Consider the following 6,151-nt stretch of genomic DNA (forward strand, 5'->3'; position numbering starts at 1 on the left):
TTCTTTATGATCATTTACTGATTGATGATTTCACCTTGCTGTGCGGCGAGTTCGTTTAGTTCGTTGAAGACAATTAGCAGCGTAAATGATTGTCTTAGAAGGGTTTTGGTGAAACTCGTCCTTTGAATGCGTCATAAAAGATAACGCCAATATAATTTCCAATGTTGATCATTACTCGGGAGAGCTCGCATCCCCTGACTTTGAGGAGTATGGTTAGAGCGTCGCGGTGTGGCATATCGAACTTGACAGTTTCATGTGTTTAGAGTGTCATTTCGTGGTAGGGGCCGAAAATAAGTTATCGGGTTTGGATGCTGTTTCCGGCCCTTCCCTGGTAAGCTTTAATTGATTTGATCGAGTAACATAACTTCGATTCCCTAAAAATCGAGTCGGCTCGCTTATTTGGTTGGTCGCACCTCTTCATTGCTAGGTGACGCCACTTTTCGTTGGGTAGTGCCCTTGCCCCCCAGAAAGGTTGTGGTCATATGACTTCAAGCTGTTTTTCAGGTGGGTTTTCTCTTTTTTTTTTTGGGAAATAGTCTTCTCGAGGATTCGACTCAGACTCCGAGCGTTCTTCGAGCTCGTTCTTCTTTGGGGTCTAAGTCGTCGTACCATAGTTGGTATGGTTCGATCTCAACATTTCGATTTGGATCTCTGACGTTTTGATTGCCAGTTTGCGATGGCACGAGGTGCGTGGTTGTTTTCTGATTCGGTTAGTTATTGACCTCGTAAGCATTTGATGTTTTCGGCGAAGAAGTGGTAATTTTTTTACTTCTTTCTATGTGATTTTGGAATGCTCCTGCATTGGTGAATTTTCTCGGGTCTCCCCTTTGTTGTTTAAGCTGGCGAAGTCGTGAGGTATATTTCCCTCTGTTATGTTCCGTTACCAAGCAGGTCGGTGGACTGAGTGCGATACGAGTTTGGGGCCACTAGGAATCCATTTTTGGGATTTATAGAATTCGTGGGAGGCTCTTGAGGTTGTGGTTCGTACCGAGTTTCTATGGGTGTTAACTGGCGGGTTCTTGTGTTCTCGGCACCTTGTTTGTACCTCTTTTAGAGCTGTTAGGTTCAAATTCTGATGAGCCGTCTCAGGTCGAGGTGTCGACCTATACATTTCTTCGCCTTCAAATCGGACAGATCGGGAGCTGGAAAACTCGAGGGTTTCGAATGGTTCGGATCTTGGGTTTTGGCGAGCTCGTGAGCGATTCTCAGTCTGATGGAATGCATTATGCATTTGACCCATCAAGCGGTGGTAAGATTTTTTGTCGTCTTTGCAATTCTCTCTCATGAAGCATATGAATATCTCTTCGTCCTGTTCTATGACCCAAATGATGGAGGAATTGTTTAATCGTTTCCACAACATTGTGATGGAAATGGAAGGCTCCGTAGTCGTTCTTTTCACTCTGCAAGAGGTCTTTCATTCGATTAAATATGAGTCTGTATTTTTTCAATCCATGGTGAGAAACGTTGATGGTCTTCGTCTCTTTAGCTCCCGAATTCCTTTTATGAGAAAGTTGAATCATCTGTGACACCCGTCGTAGATATCAACTTATTTGCCGACTAAGGTGCATGCACGGGTTAATGTGAGAGTCACCACTAGGTGCCCTATTAATTTCTTGCAAAGAATCTGCTTACTGGGTATGGTCTCATTGACCAAAGACACTAACAATAATATTTAGAAACTGTGAATAGTACGAGGAAATAGTTTCCTAGATTGGATTTAATAATTATTACTTTCTGAACGATAAAATATGGAATATGACACTTAGTTCATTATGTGAATCCCTGATTGATGGCTGGTGCGAAGCAATCAATTGATATTGGAAGAACAAAGCTTAGGAGACAAGAAAGAATTAGATCGTGCCGACACTTTCTCGGGTCTAATTCGACGATGACTAGCGACGATCGTACAAGGACAGCAAAGGTCTCTGGCTGGCTAAAATGACTCCAGGCCTCGAGCTGTGGTGGTCGATGACGTTAGAGGTCACAATACACGGTTCTTAGTGGTGATTGCATCACGTCTCTTTCGATGGTAAAGTGCACGAGCATGGGAGAGATTGAAGAAGAAGATGGTACAATAACGGTGGATCATCCCTCCTTTATCGTGATGAAGACATATTTCGTGGGACTGGATCGTTACACCATCGTTATGGGGAAGGAACGTATGTCTCTAATCTTTTGTTTTCGATTAGCTTTTTTTCTTCTTCAAGGTGGGGGATCTTTGTTATGATAATAATATATCTGTTTATAGTTATTTCTATCCTCCAACGTGGTGTCTTGTTGAGCGGTCTTTTAAGAGCTCGCGCTCTTCTTTGTTGAGAATTGGAGGAATCTGATTTCTTGGCGCCTCTTCGTTCTCGAATCTTGAGAATAGGATGTACTTAGTTCTTGTGCACAGTCCAGGTGTGCTCTAGATATTGTAATTCAATCTTCAAGATTCGTCCTCACTTCTGATCATTTATTGATCGAGGAAGTCGTTGCTTGGCGCGTGGCGAATTCGTTTTATTTTCGTCGTTTGTTCTAAGACCATATAGTGTTGATATTCGTTTGACAGATCAATCTCGGGCTCGCTGAACTCGGGAGGTCGGGTGATCAGAATTCATCATCGGTCTGTTATGGTTTGAGGGTGTTATATGTGAAGCTCGACGAGGTGAATTACTTTTTTATCAGTAATGGAGATTCGATTTGGCTGAGGTCAGAATCGAACGTCATGTTTTGTTTCTCATTTATGATCTAGCCAGATCAATGCCATCGTGGTGTGATGGCTCGTTTGGTGCGGTACCTTGTTGCGGTACTGGACACCATATGAGTTGGATCCATTTTCGTGCTTACAAGCCTTAGATCGGGTTCCTAGCAAAGATGTTTTCCGTTTCTCTTCCTCACATCCGGCCAAAATCTAGATCCTAAAAACTACACTAAGTATTTAGTAGTGATTGAAAGTTTAATTTGGGGAAGAAAAGGATTTTGGCAACAATATCCTCAGAATATGAGTTGACAAAAATGGACTATATTCACAGGTCGAATATCATAGAGAAGTCGGGAGAAAGAATGATCGTGACTGAACTCGAGGTCGAGCTGCCTACGTACCCTCGACGAGGGATCAAGTCATAACGTAGTTTGATTATAATCATCTCGAAAAGAGACATCGGGTTTGTCGATATCGAGCATGAGATGGTTTTGTTATCTCGATCAAGACATCGGGCTTCGTTGGTTTTCAGCGTGGTATCGACCTCGTCATATCGAGCTAGTCGTCGGTTTAGTTGCCTGATGTGGAACGTTGGCTTTACGGGTCTCAAATCATCTATGAATAGACAATGAACTCTTAGGAATTTGGGACGCCTACATGTGATCTTATTAGACCGAACGTCGTATGAAGAGCTCTCGTCCTTCATCAATCATGGAAGCTCACTGTCGTGACGTACATGTCGCATCTCTACAGGTTACGACTCTGTAACTCCTCTTCTTGTTATCGTGTCTTTGGGAGAGGAAGGATTTCGGTCAGATCAAATACATGGCCGTAGTTGATGTGTCGTCTCTATTATTTTCCTGGTTGGAAGAATCAGATATCCTCTATTGAGCTCGTTCGCTCTTCTTTTGTTTTCTGCGGAAAGGGCCTCCTTTAGAGAATCAAGTCTTTGTCTTTTATAGAAGGAAATTGTCTCCGCTACGTTCGTAAAGTGATATCTTGCATATTTCCATTGTGTTATCCATTCACCCATGTGCATTTTGATCATATAGACTAGTATTTAGCCATGTTTAGGTTGAATTTTGCATGCATGAGTCTTTATTAGGTATTGGAGTACCACATGGAGTTCTCGGAGACATTTGGGTGCGTTTGGAGCTCAAAAGAGGTGATAAAGGTGATCATTGGACGAGTAGTGCATGGGAGCGACCCTACCGGAGCGACGCCATGAACTCGCTGTGCCCTACCTCTCAGAGCAACCTTACCAGAGCGACAACACGAGGCCGCTCGCCGTTTTTGTTTCGGAGCGACCTCCTAGAGCGACAAGGCGAAGTCGCTCCAGCTCCAGAGCGACCTCACCACAGCGACACCCAGAGGTCGCTCGCTGTTTGTGTCGAAAACGAGCCGGGAGCGACCTCCCGGAGCGACGTGCCGAGGTCGCTGCGCTTCAATTATTTGGTCGAACTTATGATTAATCAAGGGCCTTTTGGTCATTTGTTATGCACTTTTTTACACTTTCTAAACCTATGTTTAAGTACCTTTTGTAAGCTATTGGAGGCTGATTATCTTTTGATCTTAAGAAAACCACCAAAAACCTCTTGGAAAGTTCATCTCTTTGATTCAATTGATCATTTTTGTTATTGCAATCCTGTTGTTTTCATATCGATTCTCTGTATTTTGTCTACATGATTAATCTGAAATCCAATATGGGTTTAAGAGGAAGCATGGAGATTAGTGAGTAATCACCTTTTGAATTCATGGGTTAGGGAGATTAAGGGTGATTAGGTTAGAGCTAGGATGTTTTAGTGTACACCGTTCTTAGTCCTTGCTAGTAGAGTATTCATAATGCATCTTCTGAGTTGGCCTCTCAAAAGTTGATCTTTAGGCATTTTCCACACAAAAGGTGTTTGGTGAAATGCCTGAGACAACTCTTCTAAGCTTTTAGCATACTTTGCCAAACACATTTGTTGTTTGAGGTGCTAAGATAGCCATTAGACTTGTTAGTAATGATTGCTTTCATATTATTCAACCAAAGACATTTGATGTTTGAAATGTGTTAGTAAATGAGCATTCATTTAGACATAGAGCTTGTTTAGAACTGTGTCTAAGCTTAAGGTTGATAGTTTGATTGATCGTTTGCCATCCTTAGTTCGAAACTTGATCACCCAAGGTCTAATCCCTATGCCCATGGGTTCTCTTTTCCCTTAGTCAAGAAAGTTACTTCATTTATCGCTTTTATTATTCTGCAACTGCATTAGCATTAATCACTAGTTTAGAAATCTTTTAAATCACCGGTTGCACTTAGATAATGTGAGTACTTGCATTCTCAGTGCTTTGAAATCCCTTAGAATTGGTTCGACAATCTTTTATACTACATCATTTGTCTTAGGAGCCTTGAAAACTCCTAACATCAAATTGGCGCCATTGCCAAATTCTGAGTGGATTTGAACATTGAGATTTAGTCACTTGCTTGAGACTAAGTCATTTTTTTTTCTCTTGTTACTGATTCTCCTTCTTCACATCCCTTTTACTTTCAGGTGTATGAACTTGAGGAGCAGGGGTCCATCAAACCTAGTTCCCAGAGTTGCAGACATCAGAGCTTTACAGAGAGAGTGTGCTAGAAAGAGAAGAGAAGAAGAGCAACAGCCTCACTTGCAGAGATTGGATATTAATATGGGAGACCAACCTCAAGATGATGCGAACGCCAATGGAGCCAACAACGTTCCACAACACCCACATCGAGCAGCTCGACCCATTGGCACTTATGACCGCCCCAACATTCATGGTCATAGACTGGGAATCCGAGCACCGGCTGTGGCAGCTAACAACTTTGAGATCAAATCAGGACTCCTCAACGTGATCGAGAACAACAAGTATCATGGCTTGGCTTTGGAGGACCCATTTGATCACTTGGATAGGTTCGACAGCTACTGTGGGTTGTCAAAAACCAATGGTGTGTCTGAGGATGCCCTAAAGCTCAAGCTATTCCCTTTCTCTTTGGGGGATAAGGCACGCCAGTGGGAGAAGTCTCTACCCAGCGACTCGATCACCACCTGGGATGACTGCAAGAAAGCATTCTTGGAAAAGTTCTTCTCTACTTCAAGAACTGCTAAGCTGAGAAATGAGATTTCCAGCTTTCAACAGAAGAACTTGGAAGGGTTCAGTGAAGCCTGGGAGAGATTCAAGGACTACCAAGCTCAATGCCCACACCATGGTTTCTCTAAGGAAAGCTTGCTGAGCACATTCTACAGGGGTGCTCTTCCTAAGTACAGAGCCAGATTGGATACAGCTAGCAATGGGTTCTTCTTGGGAAGAACTGAGGAAGATGCAGAAGAGCTGGTTGACAACATGGTGAAGAGTGACGCAGTCTACAGTGGAGACCACGACAGAGGCAGTAGAACAGATGACAAGCAGACGAGGAAGGAGTTAAAGGCTCTACAGGATAAGATAGACATACTCATTGCTGATAAA

At 42.9% G+C, this 6,151-nt stretch overlaps 1 non-coding gene across 1 annotated transcript; it reads right to left on the reverse strand.

Annotated features, from left to right (window-relative positions):
* Positions 1-5,791: 5,791 nt before the first annotated feature.
* LOC125586629 lies at positions 5,792-5,898 on the reverse strand. The gene has a single exon (XR_007323166.1). It is a non-coding gene; the product is annotated as a small nucleolar RNA R71 (small nucleolar RNA).
* Between the last annotated feature and the right edge of the window lie 253 nt (positions 5,899-6,151).

The sequence above is a fragment of the Brassica napus genome, chromosome C4 (assembly GCF_020379485.1).
Source record: "Brassica napus cultivar Da-Ae chromosome C4, Da-Ae, whole genome shotgun sequence".
Lineage (NCBI taxonomy): Eukaryota > Viridiplantae > Streptophyta > Magnoliopsida > Brassicales > Brassicaceae > Brassica > Brassica napus.